The sequence below is a fragment of the Callorhinus ursinus genome, unplaced genomic scaffold (assembly GCF_003265705.2).
Source record: "Callorhinus ursinus isolate GAN/ISIS: 27379988/994484 unplaced genomic scaffold, GSC_fseal_2.0 scaffold11, whole genome shotgun sequence".
Taxonomy (NCBI): domain Eukaryota; kingdom Metazoa; phylum Chordata; class Mammalia; order Carnivora; family Otariidae; genus Callorhinus; species Callorhinus ursinus.
Window position 1 is genome coordinate 19694193 of NW_027397073.1, and position 21156 is coordinate 19715348.

Genomic DNA, 21156 nt, shown 5'->3' on the forward strand with positions numbered 1-21156 from the left:
ATGGAGACCTGGGAAGTGGACAGCTCAAGATTTTATTTTCCTTACAGGTAAACACTAAATCTCTGTACTGTTTCTCTTTGCTTTTAGGAAGCCATTTGCCTCCTGTCCTCCAAGCCAGGATTCTTAGACAAAGGTTGGTTTATGTCATAATATTGAGAATAAGTTACTTGGAGCAAAACCATCATGGCAATACAGGCATACAAAAAGTGAATTGGGGGTTGAGCATAATAGTAACTGTTATGCAGTAAGCACTTACTATATGTCACCCATTTTGCTAAGTGTTTTACATATACTAATTTCTCTTTCACTGTAACCCTGGGATGAAGGTACTGCTATTCTCTCACTTGTTCAGATGCCAAAACAAAGGCTAATTCATGTAGCAAGGATAGCAGGTAGGTGATAGAGCAAAAGTTTACACTCAATCTGATTTCTCCAGTCCCCTCTGTCTTAACTGCAAGCTAGAATGCCTCCAAAAACTAAGAGTGTTCACCACATAAAGAGCATTAAGTGTACAATTTCTATACCTACAAGCAACTCTGATCTACATAAAATAAGGTCAAATTTATTTTTAAGCCGTGCAAAGTTTCAGGAACATTTTCATAGATTAAGGTTTGACCCACGTGGAAATACTTCAAAACAGGTTTTTAATAATGATCAATGTCACTGAGGGCTCTGGCCTTCCAAAGAGCCTCCCAAGAGTAGCAGTTATATCAGATAACATTCTTGCTATCCAGACACCAAAGTCAACTTCCTGGTTTTTATCTCATCCAATTGGCAATTAAGATTCTTACCTAATGCCTGGGACCTCACTAAAGGTGATTCTCACCATCTAATAACCATGCTATAATCTTTCTTCAAGTTCTCCCCCTGTTGGGGACTATTGCTTTTTTTTTAGAAGAACCCCTACTAATTTCACTCTTCTCAAAGACCAAAACTAGTTAATGGACTTCCTCGTCCACCTAACAATCTCCTTCTAGCTCCATTTCATATATCAACACCTTCTGAACCTCTCCCACACACAGTGAGACACCTCCCCTCTCTATGCTCCCACAGCATTCTGCACATACACATCCTATGGCTTGTGCATCATGCTTCTAGACAGCTGTAGTGTATGTGCCATGTCACCAACCAGACTGCATATACATCTTTGTATCTGTCTTCACCAGCATGGTGGGCAACTCACCGCCATATCTCTATAAGTATTTGCAAACTGACTGAATGAACAGCTCCAATGACTCCTTTTGAAGTATTATTCTTTATCAGATGACATTGGTCCTGACCTTCTATACATCCTTCAGTAAAAGGAGACAAGTAACAAGTCTAGATTGTGGGTGATGAGATACAGTGTCACCTGTGAACTGCACCTCATGATTCTAGTATTATCGGTGTAAAGTCCAAATCGTAAAGGAAAAAATGTTTTTTATGTTCTCTTGGAAGATTTCTTTATCACATTTTGAAATAAAAATAACTAAAAACCTTGTCCTGAAATGAGGCAGGAAAAGGAAAAGGAATATTAAAGATCCATATCTGTTGGTCTTCCTATCTGGGTCCAATATGAGCTGCCAAAAAGACATACATGTAGCCAAGGCTCAAAACCCTTCAAATGAATGAAATCGATCTATTTAATGAAGATGACACTCACTTACTGTTTTAGGACAGGCAATACAAATGGTCAAGAGCCCAGACACAGGCACATTGTTTGGCGCAAATTCTCTCAAGAGATGTTTGCCGTTATCAGTTATGTCGGAATTACTCCTCCAGCTACTGGTTTTAACCACTACTATCTCTTGCCTGGACTATTTTGACAGCCTTGGAATTGGTCTCCCTTGCCCTCACTACCTCCACTAACGGCTCCCCATCTCCCTGGGCATATAGGTCACAGTTCCACAAGATTGCTCATGCTCTCCACTCTGGTTCTGTCTTGTGTATCTGATCTCACCTCCCATCATCCTCCTCTCTCTTTTTTCTAGCTATATTTACCTCCTTGCTCTTCTTGAACATGGCAAACACAGTCTCATGCAAGGCCCGGGGCACTTACCATTTACCAGTTACCATTCGTCTGCCTTCTGGGCTCTTTTCTGCATTTGTTATCTGTGTGGCTCATTCACTCATTGAACTCAAGTCTCTGTCTAAGGAGCACATGGTCAGAGTTTCCTTCCCTCACCACTCAATCTAAATCAGCCCAGGCTCTCTTGGAGCCCTTGCTCTTCGTTAAGTTATCCCCATCTAACATACCCTAGATCCATTTGTGTATTTTTGGTGTTCCATCCAGAACTCCAGGATAGCAGGGATGCTATCACCAGTCCCTCACAGAGGATCTGGTCCATAGTAGGCACTCAGTAAACATCTGCTAAATAAATAATGGGAATGCCTCTGCTAAAAAAGCATACAATTCAGTTTGTTAAGAGGATATAAAGCGTTGAAAACAGGTAAAAGCTAAATAGCATGATACTTGAATGATAAGCCACATGGTAGTAGTGTAGAATGTAGGGTCAGATGTGCCATAATCGGTATCAAAACTGAGTTCGAGGTCTTCGCATGCTTACAATTATGTTATATAGGACCAGGAGGGATAATTATTCTGTTTCCGTCTAGACTGCTGAGAATTCCTTCCCATATTGAGGACAGCCGGTTCTCAGATGCTTTCAAAAGTAGTACAGGGTTAGAACATACTATCGAAACTTGTCCCCACAATTTAAGTTGACATGAATCCAAAATTTATAGGGTTGTCTTGCACACTTTTGAGGAGATGAGACCTACCATTGATGTCCTAGGATATGGCCACCATCTGCAGAGGAAACCAGAATGTTATACAAACGGAGCCTTTGGCCTTGAGATTTAAGTCGTCAGTCTCCTCCTTTGGCTTGACTCCAGGCTCTCTCTGACAGCCTAGAAACACAGAAAATGGGGAAGCCAGATTGGCTTCCACCTACCACTCAGCTGTCTTCAGGGCACCTGCTTTTATAATTACTCACTTTGTACTCAGAAAATGCAAATAAACTTGATTATTAACAGAAGCAAAACACAGAAACGAAGACAAATCTATTGCAGAAATAGCAGCTCAATTCTTAGTAAATAAATTAGGAATGGGTTGAGTGACCTTATCCTTTTTAATATTTCTATATTTGAGGGGGGCCTGGGTGGCTCAGTCGGTTGAGCTTCTGCCTTCGGCTCAGGTTGTGGTCCCAGGATCCTGGGATTGGGTCCCACATCGGGCTCCCTGCTCCGCGGGAAGCCTGCTTCTCCCTATGCCTCTCTCTTCCCCCTCCATGAATATATAAATAAAAAATGAAAATCTTTAAAAAAATATTTGTATATTTGACCCTAACTTCTTCCTGCCTTCCATTATTAAAAATTCAGATAATTCTATACAGGTTCTTGGAGGTTTTTAAAAACAAGCTAGGATGCTTATAGACTCAGAAAGATGAAACCATCTCCAGAAATTTTAGCTACAAAATAAACTGCATTCATAACAGTGACTCCAACACGGTTCCACCCACCATTCTGACTCAGAGAAGGGCCTCTCCTGTACTTTCTTGAGAGGTAGTGTTCCAAGAAGTTTATACTTTCCTCCAGGGTGACAATTAAGTTCTAATTGCCTTAGAAAGGTTTCTTCCCAGGTCATTTGCCCTACTCAGAAAAATAAGACTGCTTTAGATTCCTTTGTCCTTTCAAGCTTTACAGGTGAAAACATTCACTCTTCAAGAAACACCTTTATTCGTATCACTAAGCCTTCAGGCTAAAATCAATCCCTCAAGACTGACTTTGCCAGAAGGAAGAATGTCAGAATTCCCAGAGCTTATTTTCATGAGTAGTTAAACTCTAGAAATGTCTTCAAAATTTATAGAGGCCTTGAGATCTTACCCAACTGCCACCTTCTGCCTCTAGGCAAGAGAACTAAGGCAGCAAGGCTGAGAGGTGGGTCACTTTTTATTTAGCAAAAGGGCTTGCTTCAGCATATTCAATAAGGCTGGAATGCTGCATAGAAGCTTAGCGTGCCCACGGTACAGAGGTGACATGCTAATTCATAAGGCTTGCCATACATAAATATATATTTTATAAGCTGGATGTATAACAGTACATGTAGTATACAAACTTTTGTGTAACAAAAAGGGAGGAAAGACTTGACCTTCGTATGTGTCTGTATTGGCATAGAGAAATAGTGAGTAGGTGATAAAACCAATTAGCTTTAGGAAGCAGAGGTCTGGGGAACTTGACAGGTGAGGAGAACAATGCAAGTGAGTCTTCTTGGTGTAGTCTTATTGTTTGAATTTTGAACCATGAAAATTTATTACTTATTCAAAATTTCACAAGATCCCATAGGAAGATACAGCCTCCCTTAATAATATTAATTTTGTTTTGTCTTTGAAAATAATTGTGATACCACTTGGCTCTTTGGTTTTGTATGCCAAGGATATTATTCAATATTCATCACTTCCAAGGACATGCTTCTTAATGATGAGGGAGCAGGAGGCTAGCTGAAGACAAAGCACAAGCAGAACACCCTGCAACCTTCCCCTCCCTCCTGGGTGGGCTTTATGTGTCTTATTGTTAAAGCTTGCTAGAGGGAAAAACAACCTGAACTTGACAATGGCCAAGGCCTCCAGTATCTTGTAGGTCCTCTTTAGCATATGAAAGTTCTTTTGAAAACCTCCGTTTTTCCTTACTTCCCCCCAAGCCCATAGTATATAATCAATTGCCCCTCACAACCCCAGTGGAGCTCTTTCTGCCCACGGGTTCTGTCCCCATGCTTTAATAAAACCACCTTTTTGCACCAAAGACGCCTCAAGAATTCTTTCTTGGCCGTCGGCTCCGACCTCACCCCACCAAGCCTCACCTACATTCAAAAACTACATCATTAAGAAAGTAGACCACAATTAGATGATTATCTTGACCAAAAACTCAGGTAGGATTTATGGAAAATAAAGTCCAAGTTTTTAATCTTGTCATCTTTTTTCCTGGTGAATTTCTCAGCTTTCTTCTAGTAATAAAAATGCACCAGAAATAATATTTCTCTCTCTGTGTTTCATCATTTCTATCACTAATCAATTTTTAAAAATTACCATCTAGTGAAAGGCTACTATGTTCTGGTGTATATATCCTAATCTTTACATTTTACAGATGAGATAAACTGTGGCCCAGGATATTTAAGTGACTAAGCCAAAACATGCCTAGCTCTGCCTGATTAGAAAGCTCTCACTCCGTCCATACTGATGAGGGAACAGAAGGCAAGCTGAGGACAAAACAGAAGCTGACACCCCACATCCTCCTCCCCCACCATGGGATATAAGTGACATTCCTTAGGTACTCCTGGCTGCCCTAAAGGAAAAACAAATAGTTAACTTAATAGAGTTTCCCTCAGTTTACAAATGTCTTAGCGATCTACAAGAACAAAGCATTCCTATCATCAATAACCTAGCTCCCAGAAGGAAATGTAGATACAATTAAACGTCTTTATAACCTGCAGCCCATCGACAGATACTTGAAGTGGGCAGAGTGTAATGTTCCTCCAGGAAGTGCCCAACTATCTTAATGTTAATGCCTTACTAGACGGGTAAACAACCTTAACTTGACAATGGCAAGGCCTCCGGTATCCTGTGAGTCTTCTTTAGTATATGAAAGTTCTTTTGTAAACCTCCCTTTTTCCTTACTTCCCCCAACCCCATAGTATACAATCAGCCACCCCTCACAACCCCAGGGCAGCAGCTCTTTCTGCCCACGGTCCCATCCCCGTGCTTTAATAAACACCATTTTGCACAAAAGACATCTCAAGAATTCTTTCTTAGTCATCTGCTCCAGACTCCACCCCCCTGAACCTCACCTATATTCCAAAACTCCATCAATACAATCATTTTACCCTTCCCTAGGCACGGTACCTACTTAAAAGTAAGTGATACATTGACCGGAGATGTTTCACTGCTAAGCTGAGGAAATTCAGGCAGGCATCTTATAAATGAAAAATTAGAAGTTCTTTTTTCCTTTCCTGTTCTAACATCCAGATGAGTTACACTAGATTGCGGCCTATAATGAGAATAGGTTCTAGAAATGTGCATTAGAAGAATGATCTGACTGCTAAAATGTTTATCCAATGGATGGAAAGAATGTCTTATCTTTTCCTTCCTAACCCGGAGGTTCTATAATTCTTTCTATTTAGACATCCAAGGACTTAGGAGGACAATGTCTATGAATCATTTCATTATCCAAGGAACTAGTTAATAAAAAGCATAAGATAAAATCACTCTTATAAAGATCCTCAGTGTTACTGCCTTATGTAGAATCAATCAAGTAATGGAACTTTAATAATATTAGCCATGGGATGATTTCTTCCTCTAGTCATGAACTTGTCACCAGACCATGCACAAACCATAAAAGACAAAAAAAAAAAAAAGGTATTGGAGAAGGTCATCAAGAGGATGTGACTACCAGTTGACCCAAGAGTTGAACCCAGGCAACTGAAGGCTCCTCACCCACTCCCCGGTCCTGGGAATATACGTTCTGCCCATCATTCCCACACTAGAAGCCAGTTCCAAGGATGCAACGTTGAGAGAGCAATGTGTTGTTGAGACCATCGGGACCGTGACTGAACACAGTTAAGGCCTCTATGTAAACCTTTAATATTCCGGTAGGTGCGTGAGGAGATCTATTTGTTTTGCAGGCACCCAAGACAAGCCTGGTATGTAAGTTCCCTTGCTTGGTGAAAGTGCCACCTACCAATGTGGAGAGTGGTCTGTGTATACCAGCCAGTTTCAGATTTCACCAGGCGAACTCTCAAGATCCAAACTAATGAAAGGTAAATGGGACTATATTAAAATTAAAACCTATTGCTCTCAGTAACTTATAAAAATGAAAAAAAAAAAAGAAACTAAATATACTCTCTCCATATAAGTCAGCAAGCATATTCCTTGGTACTGATGCATGTGAACTGAAATTTTATGTTCACACAAAACCTGCTCATGGATGCTTATAGCCATGTTATTCATAATTGCTAAAACCTGGAAGCAACCAAGATGTCCTTTAAGTAGATGAATGGCTAAATAAACTGTGCTACATCCAGGAAATGGAATATTATTCAGCACTAAAAAAAAAAAAAAAAAGCTATCAAACCATGAAAAGATATGGAGTAAACTTAAATGCATACTACTAAGTGAAAGAAGCCAATCTGAAAAGTCTACAGACTGTTTGATTCCAACTGCATGACATTCTGGACAAGACAAAACGATGCAGAAAGTAAAAAGATCAGTGGTTGCCAGGGGTTGGAGTGAGGAGGGAGGGATGTATCGGTAGGTGTGATTAGGTAAAGCACAGGGAATTTTAGGGCAGTGAAAATACTCTGTATGATACCATAATGGTGGATACATGTCATTATACATTTGCCCAAACCCATAGAATGTATACAGCAAGAGTGAAACCTAAGGCAAACTATGGACTTTGGATGATTATGATGTGTCAGTGTAGGTTCATCAACTGTAACAAATGTACTACTATGTAGGGGGATGATAGTAACGGGGAAGGTTGGGGGTGCCTGGGTGACTTGGTTGGTTGAGTATTCAACTCTTGGTTACAGCTCAGGTCATGATCATGGGATTGAGCCCTGGGTCGGGCTCTGGGCTCATCAGGGAGTCGGCTTATGGATTCTCTCCCTCTGCCCCTCTCCCCATTCTCTCTCTCTCTCTCTCAAATAAATAAATCTTTTTAAAAAAAAATAATGGGGGAGGTTGTGCATGTGTCAGGGCATGTTCTATCTGGGAAATCTCTGTACCTTCCTCTCAATTTTAAACTGCTCTAAAAAATAAAGTCTTCAAAAAAAAAAAAAGACAAGTCAACAAATGAGAGAACATATTTGCAACACAAATGCCTTACCAAGGATTTGTATGCAGAATGAAGACAGAACTCTCACAACTCTATGACAAGTAACTTAACACAAAAGTGGGCAAAAGATTTGAACAGATAACCTCCCAAAAGATAAACAAATGTGCAATAAGCCCACGTAAAGATAATCAACGCCATTAGTTTACTGGAGAGATGAAAATGAAAATTATAATGAGATCCCACTGTACACCCACAGAAAGGACTAAACTTAAAAACGTTAACAATATCAGGTGTGCTGAGAATGTGGAGAAATTAGAACTCTCATACATTTCTTCTGGGCAAAGTGTAATGCAGCAAATACTTTGGAAAACTATTTGCCAGCTTCTTACAAAGCTACATGTACACTTACAGAGCTCAGCAATTCCACTCTGAGGTATTCACCAAGAGAAATAAAAACCTACTTCTACACAAAGACTTGAAAATCAAGGTTCATAGAGGGGTGCCTGGGTAGCTCAGTCAGTTAAGCAGCTGCCTCTGACTCAGGTCATGATCCCAGCGTCCCAGGATCTAGCCCTGCATCAGGCTCCCCACTCAGAGGGGAGTCTGCTTCTCCCTCTGCCCCTCAACCCTCACTTGTGCTCTCTCTCTCTCTCAAATAAATAAATAAGATCTTTAAAAGAAAATCAAGGTTGATAGCAATTTTATTCCCAGTAGCCAAAAAAAGTGGAAAACTACCTAAATGTCCATCAAATGGAGAATGGATAAATAAATTATATTATACCATGAGATAGAATACTACTCAGAAATTTCTTTAAAAACTTCTTGAACTATTGATACATGCAGGGACACAGGTGAATCTCAGAAACATTACACTGAGTGAAAGGAGTCAGACACAAAATAGTACATACTGTATGATTCCATTTCCATGTAATGCCAGATAAGGCAAAAGAATTTATAGTGACAAATAGCATATTGGAGGCAGCCTAAAGCCAGGGTTCACTGCAAGAGGACATCAGAAGACTTTTTGGGGGTGATAATATTCTCTATCTTGATTGCGCCCATGATTATAGAGGAGTATATAGTTATTCATCTGCAGAATATAGCACAGCAAAGTTGTTTTATGAAAAGATATTCTGTCCCACAAATAGCAAAAGATGCAGATTAAATTTTTTAAAATCCTGTGAATGTGTTTATGTTTTATAAAAGCATTTAAGGTACAAATACATTCTGTAAAATCTGTTCTCAGTGTCTGGGATATGGTAGGCAATCAACAAATATTAATTTCATTCTTTTCTTTCCAGTTGTTCTTATGTGGAAAATATAAGTAATGTCCTCAAAAGCAGTCAGCTATAAAATACTGGAAGTATATATAGAAGGACAAAATTTTAAGTCAATGTTTAGTCATCTAAGAACAATTAAAGGGGTCTGGTATTACGTGGACATCATCCCTCATTTGTGGCCTATAATATGACCAGGATTTTGGAATACCCTTGTGGTTTACTTTTCAAACTCTGGTATTTGTCACTTTTTATTATATTCATTTGGCATTTAGTACATATTTCCTATATTAGTCATTGCATTTTTAAGCATACATTCTTGTTTTTCAACTTTATCTCAAATTCCTAGAAGGCAAGAACTATATCTCCTGTCTCTTTTTGAATGGCTGATTTGTATAGAGGAGGCATTCAATAAAAGTTGAACATCTTGTTGATAATATGGATGTTCTTACCTTTGAAAATTTCTTGCCTCATCAATATTATTTTGTCAAATAACTTAGATATTATCAAGTTATTTCTATATAAAATGAAAAAAGAATTATTTAAGAGATTCAGCCAGGTAATTTAAGGTCTTTTTTTTCTCTTGATACATTCCTAAATCTGGGATCATTCATTTATCCACTTGCTTAGTCCCTCAATGAACATTTATGGAACATCTCTCCTTGCCAAGTTTATGTTAAGTGCTGGAAATACAGAGGTTATTATGGGGTCACATTCTAAAAAGGATGTCAAATATAGCAAACCAAATGTATCACACTAGGACAAATACATCATGAGAGGTGTATGGAAAGGAAGAAAGATGATGCCAAGATGATGTACCATATAACATTCAAATATAAGATTTGGGGGGCACCTGGGTAGCTGTTGGTTGAGTGATCAACTCTTGATTTTGGCTCAGGTCATGATCTCAGAGTTGTAAGATCGAGCCCCACGTAGGGCTCTGCGCCAAGTGGGGAGTCAGCTTGAGATTCTCTCTCCCTCTCCTTCTGCCCCTCCCCGCCCCTGCTCTCAGCACACGTACTTCCTAAATAAGTAAATAAATCTTTTCTTTTTTTAAAAAGATTTCATTTATTTATTTGAGAGAGAGAGAGAGAGAGCATGAGATGGGGGAGAGTCAGAGGGAGAAGCAGACTCCCCGCCGAGCAGGGAGCCCCAGTAAATAAATCTTTAAAAAAAAATAAAAAGAAGCTGAACTCTTCCATTTTGGATCTTAGTGGAAGTCAAAGTAACTATATGAGCAACTTTCTTCCATAGAGGGAAACACATTTGGCAATTCTGAATGAGGAGTGGGGCACTAGGTTCATGTCTACTTACATAATTCCTTGATTGCAGTTTGATATATGAAAGTAATCTGTGTCCTCTTTCTTTTTTTGCCACAAAAAGGAAATAATAGCAATAAAACACGATTCTTTCAAGTCTAAGCTTTATGTGTCAAAAACTCAAATGTTCATGCTGCCTCCTTTGTCAAGACCTCCTACATGATGTTTCCTTTCTGAAGTTTTCCACCCCACTCCCTTCACAACCCTCCCTTAACCTAGAAAATCCCTACTTATCTTCTAGATCCTTGTTTAAATGCTGATTTCTTGGACATGACTTTCTTGACTCTATCCCACCCCAAACACAACCAGACTATATCCCAACAGACTAGAAAAGGATTCCCGTCATCCGTACTTTTTCATAAAACTTACAACACTTGTAATTAATTAGTTATGTTTATTTTCTCTCTTCCTTATCAGTCTGTACCCTCCATATGGGCAGACCCTGTTTCCATCCCGTTTGCATAACAGGCACCTCATATCTATTTGTTTAATAAATGCTGAAATTTACAAACTAATGAAATTCAGGGATATAATCCTTTCCTTTTGTTAATGAGAAATCCAAGGTAAAGTAGTTCTCTACCATAAAATTAATTCTCACAATTTTAAGTAGCATCCTATTTGATACACGTTCTATTTCCCTACTGCACCGTTGAGTGTTATTATAAAACATAGGTTCTGTTAATGTGGAAGTTACTTTAACAGCAATATGTGCAATTCCATTTTATCATAATTGAGCATGGAAAAATAAAATTCTATGTGAAGCAAAAGGTCACACAAACTTCCTTAGATACCATGGTTGCCCTGCCTCACATCTTTTCTGTTTTGACCCTGCTCTGTTTTACCAGAACCATTCACTATATCCGAACTTTGATGGTTTTTTAAGAGTATTGAATTACCTTGTGTAAACTAAATGATACATAATGTATTTTGGTAGTATTACACTTTAAAAAAAATTATTTGCTTTAAAACCTTTTTAAAAATAGTAATACCAAAATATATCATGCATCATTTGGTTTACTCATATCATTTTCCATTTGGGCATGATCACAATACACATAAAGTTTACTCAAATCATAGGCATTTACTAATTTTAGCTTTTAGATGGTTTTAAATTCTATCACAATTAGAAAAATTCTCTGACCCTTGGAAATAGGGCAAAAATGTGGGCAACACACCTTTAATATCCTACAGGATCGATGCTCACCCGAGGATTGTATAGGTAGGATGCCTAGAACTTTCTGTGAAAATGGAAATGTTGCCCAACATGGTAGCCACGAGGCAAGTGTAGCCACTGAGCATGTAGAAAGTGGATAGTGTGACTAAGAGATTAAAGTTTTTGTTATATTTAATTTTAATTAATTTAAATTGAAGTCTAAATAGCCACATTTAAAAAACTAGTGGCTACCTCACCAGACAGCACAGGTCCAGAAAAATACACTACTTAGTTTGTCTCACTTTTTGTCATTAATTAAAAATCCCAGACTTATTAAAATTATTTGTTAATTTATAGAATTTTTCTATTAAATATGCAAATACTTTTTACCTGGTGGGACAAACAACTCCAAATATTTATGGTCTGTTAGATATTAGCAAGGTTTAAAATCTGACTAATTTTATCCTAACATATCTTTGTTAAATTGCCTATATGTACATATTTTCTAAGCAGCAGTCATAACATCTAGTTCCCTTATTCATTAATAAGTTATGTGAAATTGGTTACATATGTGCATTTTATATATGCCAGAGTCATGATTTGCAAATTAGACTTCAGCAGTTTTGGTGGTGACCCCCAATAGCCCTTAAAATTAACTCATAAATTTATTTTTGAGATTTTTCAGAAATCTCAGCAATCACAAAGATTTGTTATTTTACTTTATAAAAGTAAAAAAAAAAAAGCAAAAGAGAGAGAAAAGATGCAAGAAACAATTAGGTTAGTTTGGCGGCTCCAGAGTTACTCATTAGTTCAATACTATTGGAACAGCTACAAGGGAAGAATTATAGTCAGGAGACAGGCTCAGCCTTCCTTAGGCTAATCTGCATAAGTAAAAGATAATTAATATAAATATTTCAGAAATTAGATGCTTTGGGGGGAAGGCCCTGGAGATTCTTCAGTGCCTTCCATAATATGTTCTTACCCTCAGGGAAAACATTGGTCAAACCATTATGAGAACCTATTAGAAAACTTTACTCCCCTCAATTCTGACATCATTGGTTATTGTTATAAATTAACCACAGTCCGTGTCATCAACAAACAGCTGTTTGTTGATGCTGCCTCAGAGCTCTGCTATAAGCTGTCGGCCAAAATTGGGTTTTCAACAAAGAAGTACAGTCCCAGAGCCTTGTAAAAAAGACAGCACCAAGTACTCTTCAAAGAGTAGATTCCCAGGGATAGCTTCTAAACTAACACGGCTTGGACAACTTTCAGGCCATACCAATGGAAAAAGTTAGGATTTGCTGGATTCTTTCTAGTCCAGAAGCAGACATATTACACGAAAGCAGACTGCTGGTCCAAGGCAAGAGGGTTTATCACCAGGACTAAATGAGCTCATGAGGAATATTTCGCGATTATTTGTCTGGAATACGGTTGGCATTATTTTAACTTTCTATTTTTTTATAAGTGTGTAAGGAAACCCTTTCTCTTTCTTAAGCTATCTCTAATCCTAACCTTAGAAGATTATTAAATTAATGTTCTAAATGATATCTGAGTCCACTGACCCACTAGGAATTCAGAAGCAAATATTTTTACTGATCTCTTTACTTTCCATGGCAATAGGTTATTTGCATAGGATCAATGCCAACGTGTCCCCATTTTTACCAGGATGTAACTGCACAAATCAATGTTGCAACAAAGTCTACGCTTGGAATGTCATATCTGAGAAGGATTCTTATTTAATCAAGTATGGCAACTCATCATTAAGGAATCTATATGGATGGATGCCCATGAAACCCTTTTAGGAAGCTGGTCTAGTACTTAAGTCCCTGCCTTTCGGGCAATAAAACGGTTACTTCCAAAAGGCTAAGGACCATAGCAAATTTGAGGACGATCTAGAAGGGAAGATTTCATCTAAATTTATAGGAACAGCAGGTGAAAGCTAGTGGAGAGAGAGTATTTGGGGGTTCATTTCCCAGACTTAGGATAGAAGAGGCCACTAAAAGAGAATTTAAAAGACCAACTCAAGACTATGAAAATTTACAGACAGATGTTAATTTTGTGATCTTAGTGATTAATAATACTGTAAGACCCTAGATTCACAGAGCAAACTCCAGGAAGTATATTTGGTTAATTAACACCCCTGACGTGCCCACAGAAAGAATCAGGTCAAAGCTGTGCTCTGGTAAGACTTCACTTACAAAACAGGTGATGGGCTGGATTTGGCACACAGGTTAGCCGGTCAATCCCTCACCTAGACTGCAGAAACAAGGCACAATTAGGGACAGAAAGTACTTTCAATAACACATGGGGACAAAGACCACCCAAGGATTGTCTAAGAGAAGATATTTAGTTCATCTCATTGTTTATTATTGATTAAAAGTCCCAGATTTAGTGAAGTGACTTGTTAACTTGTAGGCTTTTATCCTGTAGAAATGCAAATAATTTTTTGCCTGATGGAACAGATAACCGCAAAGATTAACCTTTAAAAAAAAAAATTCCACAATCTTATCCTAATGCTGCTTTTTAAAATTGCCCACATGTATATATACGAACATATATAGTTCCCTAAGTGCTTTTCACCAAACTGCTCATTACATCTGACTGATATCCTTCATTAATTAAGTAATTAAAGAAAATTTTTTACACATGTTCACCTAAGAGTTATGATTTTACATTTTGAAATTGCCCTTTAACAAACTATACGCTGATATAATAAAGCCAAGGCGAAAATCATAAGATAAGATTCTCCTTTCATTTCTGGCACAACATGACCTGACCATTGGGAACTTCATGATCTTCATCTCTAAAAGGTGGGGGGGGGGGGTGGACCAGGATTTCAAAAAGTCCCTTCCAAACTTCACTTTAAATATTCTGAGACTGAAAGTTTTAATATATTAAGGGAGGCAGAATATTACTGAGAGAAAGAAAATTTAACATTCTGAAAAAGATTCAAACAGACTTGGAATACACTAAGGCTTTTTATTGCAGGAATAACTAAAGGGATCCATTCAAAATGAAAAAGCACCATTCAAGTGATCACTTTGCTAGGAGCAATTGCTCTTTAATTGAGCGATTTATTCATGAGATAGATAACTTTTGACATACACATAGAAGGACACAAGATTTATATCTTTCCTGGAGTTTTTTCTTGTCAAGGCGTGAAATAGGGTCATTCTTTTTCTGAGAGCATATGCAAAACTCAAGGGACTAAGTCTCCACACCCTTTTCTTTTCTTCTTTTTTTCCACACCCTTTTCGATATGAAAAGGGTGTGGAAATATTTGCTATAGATCTAAAATGGAATTTGTTTTTGATTCATTAAAATATTTATTGAGCAGGTAGGGAGATACAAAGGTGATTAAAACATCGTCAAAGAAGGGAGGCAAATGCACACATCACAGAAAGCCAAGTTTAAGGGGTCACTGAATCACAGCAGTCAAAAGAAAAGTGCTTTAGGAGATCAAGAATGAGATTACTTCCAGTCAAACGGAATTTTGATCCAGTTTGAGTTTAGACAAATGGAAACTTGTAGATAACTAAAGGGCACTGGAACGTTCTGCTAAGGGTCATTAAAAATTTCTGTGTTAAGGCTTTTAAAAAATAGTTGTGAAAGGCAAGATAATAATTAAAACAACATAGATAAAAGTATAACACCTACAATATTCATAAGCTGTCTGAATTATTTGGGGATCCCATCAAGAATGGACTTGGTTGGTATTTGTTTACAGTGACTGGAATATTTTCTGCGTTAAGAAAATATAGGCTATTGCAATACAGACCATCTAAAATCCAGTTAGGAGTTAATTCCAACCTTGAAAATGAGGATTTACCTACAGGATATGATAGTGCCTACTCTGGTAGGCACAGTAGAAATTTGGCCTTAGAATCAGAATCATGGATTTATCATAAACCAATCATGTTTTTGGTTATCATGCAGATGTGGTTGAATGGGAAATTTCAGGAGTGTTCAGTTCAGAACACTTTTATCATCTTAAACCCTTACATAGTACCCCGGGGTAAAAGCTGAAAAATGTGCCTGGTTAGAAATAATCTCAATGAGATGCATGGATAAAAGTGAAATTTTTTAATGGAGCCAAATGCTATTTAATAGCTTTTTTTAAGTCTAGACATTATTTTCTATATTTTCAAGCCTGGATTATATTACCTTTTATATTGTATATGGTTAAATTGGACTGTATAAGTTTCTGATACAAACACATTTGTTAAATTGTGATCAAATGACATTAACTGTATGATACTGATCTTTGTCATTTGTTGAGATTTACTTTGTATTTTGTTAGTATATTTTTATGCGTAAAAAGACCGTTTTTGGGGACACCTGGGTGGCTCAGTTGGTTAAGCATCTGCCTTCGGCTCAGGTCATGATCCCAGGGTCCTGGGATGGAGCCCCCCCCCCATCACATCAGCTCCCTGCTCAGCGGGGAGCCTGCTTTTCCCTCTCCCTCTGCCTGCCGCTCCCCCTGCTTGTGCTCTCTCTGTCAAATAAATAAAATATTTTTAAAAAGACTGTTTATGTATGCTTAGAAAGAGTAACTTTATGGGTTGCAGTTTCCATATATGTCCATTAGATTGAAATTATAAATTATATTGCTCAAATTCTCTATCCTTATTAATTTTTGCCCAGTTTCTGAGTGAATTTTAGTACAATCTCACTATGACTGTGGATTCAATTTCTCCTTGCTTTATATATTTTGTTTGTATAATTTTGGGTTATGTTATTAGCTGCTTAACAGGCTCAGGATAGATTTATCTTACTGGTGAATTGTATGTTTAATCATTACTTAACAACCCTTTTAAATCTTAATTATGCCTTTTTTTTTTTTTAGGAGTTAGAGATGGGGAAGGGGCAGAGGAAGAGGAAGAGAAAGAATCCTAAATAGGCTCCATGCCCAGCACCAGGTCCAATGTGGGACTCAATCTCACAACCCTGAGATCATGACCTGAGCCGAAATCAAGAGTTGGACGCTTTACTAACTGAGCCACCCAGGTGCCCCTTAATTATGCTTTCTGCTTTAAAATGTAATTTAGTAATTATCTGCCTGTTAGATATTTATGTATTACCCTCTTCCCGCATTTAGTGATATTAATTCACTACTAAAATTCAATAGATTGCCATAAAGAAACTAAGACCTAAAGAGTTAAAGTTATGTTTCCAAGGACACACAAATGGAGACAGAGCTACAGACAGATTTAAACATGAGCAGTGCAAGATCTCGTGAACTTGAATTTTGCTTCCTGTCCTGACCCTCTGGACTTTTTTCACCCTCAGAAAGGGCCTTTGTTTTTTTCTATCTGTGGCTGCCACATCCAATCCTGACATGTCAGGGACCTTCTTCCCCTAACCATGCTTCTTTTCAATGTGAGCGTCTTTCAAACTTCTATTTTAGTTTAGTTTTCTATTTTGGATTCTGTCTGATAAAGTAGCTTCACCTACATCTAGCTGATAACGCCCAGGATTAATGTTTTTCTTTGAAAGGACTAAGTGAAAATATTGTTGAACAATTTTGCCACTATACCTAGCTGTGGTGTCAATAGCAATAGGGGGGACATACTTAAAAATCACCGCATAGCCATTTTCCACATTATATATATATATATATTGCAACATACAAATATGTCAATATTCTAATATATATATATATTTGGAATACATGTGGTTGTGTGCAAGTATATATTTTCTAGCTATGCACTGATGAGATGACAAAAGTCCAAAGTGTTCAGATGTGAGTCATTCCAAGTACTAATAAACTACCTTCTTCATCAGTGAACTCACTCCTTGAACTTAAGCCTGCACCCTGTGCTGTGCACTGGCAAGTACCATGTTCATCTCACTGAACTTCTCAAGAAGTTGTGTTTGAAGACCAAGCCCAGGAAGAACAATCCTGCCAGGGAACCCAAACGAACCTCCTTGGAGGTGGTCCTCTCCCTCCAGCATTCCCTGGGAGGAACAGCACCTTAATTAATCCCCATCAACCACCACGTTGGTGGTTTCTGAGGAGATAATCACAAATGTACCACAACTGCAGCTAACAAAACTCCTAATTGACACTTGGTCTTTACAAGATTCAGGAATAATGCTCTTTCTGCTGTCCGTGGGGGTGACCGTCTTTCCTCCTTCAACTGTGTGATATAGAATCACAAGTCTTTAAGGAAAGGGACACAGGGGTGATCAAATGGTCCAATACTTGTTTATTTGACTAGGTATTCAAAGGAATGAATTCATAAAGTTGTAACAACACTTTACAAGTCATAATGGAAATTCAATTTGCCTCAGATATTGTCATGGACTCTTAACATGTTATCTTATTTTTCTTAAAACTCTGTAAAGTTTTATCAAGGGGGTAAAATCCTCAAGATTACCTAGAATGGATTTAAATTGTAGCATGAACTCTGTACTCTTTCTGTTACAACACATTGCTGCTCATTACTTGGCTATCTCTTTCACTCAGATCCCTGATGATCTACCCCTTTTTCAGGGAGGTTTCCAGACAACTACATCTAAAAAAAAAAAAAAACCAAAAAACCACCAACTCATTCTTTATCATAGTATTCTCTTCTTTTTTTTTTTTTTTTTATTTATTTGAGAGAGAAAGAATGAGAGACAGAGAGCATGAGAGGTAGGAGGGTCAGAGGGAGAAGCAAACTCCCTGCTGAGCAGGGAGCCGGATATGGGACTCGATGCCTGGACTCCAGGATCATGACCTGAGCCGAAGGCAGTCGCTTAACCAACTGAGCCACTCAGGCGCCCCATAGTATTCTCTTCTAATTTTCAAGTTAGCATCTATTAGATATATTCTGGTTTACTTTGTAACCAGTTATAATAATTTAAAAAGAACTTTAATAATAATGCATCTGGTTTATAATATTTGGTTTTTGTGGCCTATTTCCCTCCACAAGATGATGAAGCCCATGAATGGTGGGACATATCATTTACTGGTCTGACCTTCATACCCAGCATACAGTGAGGAATTGACAAATATCTAATAAATAAATATAATCCAAAAATATTAAATGCTGTGTCCGTAATATCTTATGCTGATTCCAAAATGTAAACTGTAATCATTACACTATATTTGGGGGAATAGCAAAGCTCATTTGCTACTTAAACATCTATGGAATCACGATTAATATTTATCAACAGTTTCCTTTTGAAGGTTTAACTTCTTCCCTATTAAATAAAAGACATACATGGAAGGAAGCAAGAGTGTATGAGTGGTGTCCTTTGTCCACATCAGTTATAACTGCATGAACGAGGAGGGATAATTGAAACAATGTTTTGCTTATCAGCAATCCACAGTACACCTTTCATTCTGCTAATTGGTCTTTTACACCTAAAGGCTGAATCTCATTTATTTAAAAGCTTTCTGCTGTACCTACAAACTTAGTTCTTTGCAAGTAAAATCAATTTTGGAAACAAAACCTTTGCTTTTGAGAAAAGCTTATTCCCAAAACTATATGGATAGGAACTTCTCCGTTTTGCCAAACTCCCACAAAATATGTCTCATCCCTCCTGGTTCACACGAACATATATGAGGTGGACCCGGCATGCTACTAACGTGCTCTCGTTCCATTTCCTTTGCCTCTTTCATTTAACAAGAAAAAAAAATCACAATTAGAGACACAATTAGAGAATTTCAAGGAAAATGTCAAGGAAATTCTCAAGTTGCATATAATTCCTAGTCACTGTGGCTTGTATATGTGGCCAACAGGTTTGTAAACATTCATGCTAGCATTGTAATCACCTCTCCGGGCAAATCAAGGACTGTCATTTCTTTCCATTTCTTTCTTTATATCTTCAACAAACACTCAGTGCTTCCCACAGGGTTGACCATTAGAAGTCAGCCCCCAACTAATATTTTGCATTTTCTGTGACTTCTACTGGGAGACATCTTTTCTTACTCCATGCAGAAAACTAAAATAAATGTAAATTGAAATGACACAAGCTTCACTGATATTCCTCTTCTATTACATTAGCTCCTTCTGGGTGGTTTAATAATACAAAAGCTAATTTTTTTCATCTCTTTCTTAAATGTCTTACTAGGCACCCTCTTCACATGAGAATCCCTGTTTCGGCATCTATGATGTCCTTTACAGAAGAAAGCACTGCCGAGGGTGAAATCGGTGTATCCAGATTTGCTATATGCTGAGCCTCTTTTAAATAAAATTTGTATGTTAAAAGTAATCTCCCAGAAATATCTACCTCACTATTATCTAGTAAATCTAGATAATGTTGATATTCACGTGGATCTCCTGGGAAGCCAGACTTTTCAAGGCCTAAAGAGATTATCCTCAGGGATAAAAATCACCAGATAATCACTACTTTCACACTTCAACAAATTAGTTTTAGCTTTTGCATTTTATTCCGCAGCTTAAGCCCCACTTGTCCGCCAGCAAGTCTGGACTTCCGCTGAGACTTGTGCTCCTGTCTACAGTCAGTTCTGGCCAGTGGACTTAATTTCAGGACTTAAATTCAGAAACAAAGTTCTTGTTCTGCAAAGAGTATCAGATTCTGAATAAGATCTCTCTTCTCTGGATTCCCGCCCCCCCATCATCATTGAATTCAATGAATCTCTCAACCCAATGTATAATTAAATTATTTTTAGATTATTTATGGTAAGGCATGTATTATGAGTATGACATAAAACTAAAGTTTAAGGCTGCAAATCACATGTTGGGCAAGAATTCTGAAAACTAAGTTTTAATTTGAAAGAACTGAGTCATCTTCCCAGACTGAGAATATAGAAACTTTTTTTTTTAAGAGAAAAAGGAGAAAATTTATTAACACAAAGCTCACGGAGTTATGTAGTATTTTGTTATGCCAACTAAAAATAAAGGTAAAAAAATTTGTTTTCGTCACAAAATATTGAAAGTCTATTGCTACCCCAATCTGATTTCCCTAACTTTCTCTAGAAGGCACTGTTTTCAAAAAAAGATTTTCCCTGTTTAAGAAATATTATAGAGCAATATTAACATGTTATTTTTACATAATTATATTCATTTGCATTTAAGGATATTGCAAATTAATTGCTACAACCACTTGTAATTTGTTACATTAAAAAAAATAGGTAGCATATTTATATAGTAAATATTCAATCAGAATGTTCAAATAGAAAGAAGTACAGAACAATAAAATAAGACTCAATCCCTCCCTCCCTCATATCCTCTGTGCTTCTTTTTTTGTACCAACTAAAGAGTTTTAGTAGAATTATAGGTATATTTTCAAAAGCTTAATACTTCAACAATTTTAAATCTCATTTATGGTATTTCAATGTATCAAATACAAGTACTTAAAGGATACAATTTTTGAACTATTAAATGTATTTTAAACTCTTCTAAAAAATCCTTTTCATTAGTCACTTTTTCAATGTTGATGCCTTGCTATGAGTCCCAGTTTGATATTTTCTTTCCTGAAATAAATTTAATGCCACTGCTTATCTTAAAATTTCCCATGAATTAACCATTAATATGACTCAACATGTTATTCATTTATAAATACGTTTATCTATTTCATTTTGGTATAAGACACCTACATTTGATCTGATTTCTAAGGTAATAAGCTAACTTAGCAATCTGACAAG

General features: G+C 37.4%; 1 protein-coding gene across 3 annotated transcripts in view; it reads right to left on the reverse strand.

The window, feature by feature from the left end:
* RAB27B (RAB27B, member RAS oncogene family) overlaps window positions 1-21156 on the reverse strand; it is a 140888-nt gene that overhangs the window by 118652 nt on the left and 1080 nt on the right. The window contains exon 3 of one of the 3 annotated variants that reach the window (XM_073898161.1): window positions 13757-13814. The exons of the other annotated variants lie outside the window; for them this stretch is intronic. The gene's annotated coding sequence lies outside the window, so the exon portion shown is untranslated. The remainder of the gene's footprint in view (window positions 1-13756; window positions 13815-21156) is intronic. 3 annotated transcript variants of the gene reach the window in all.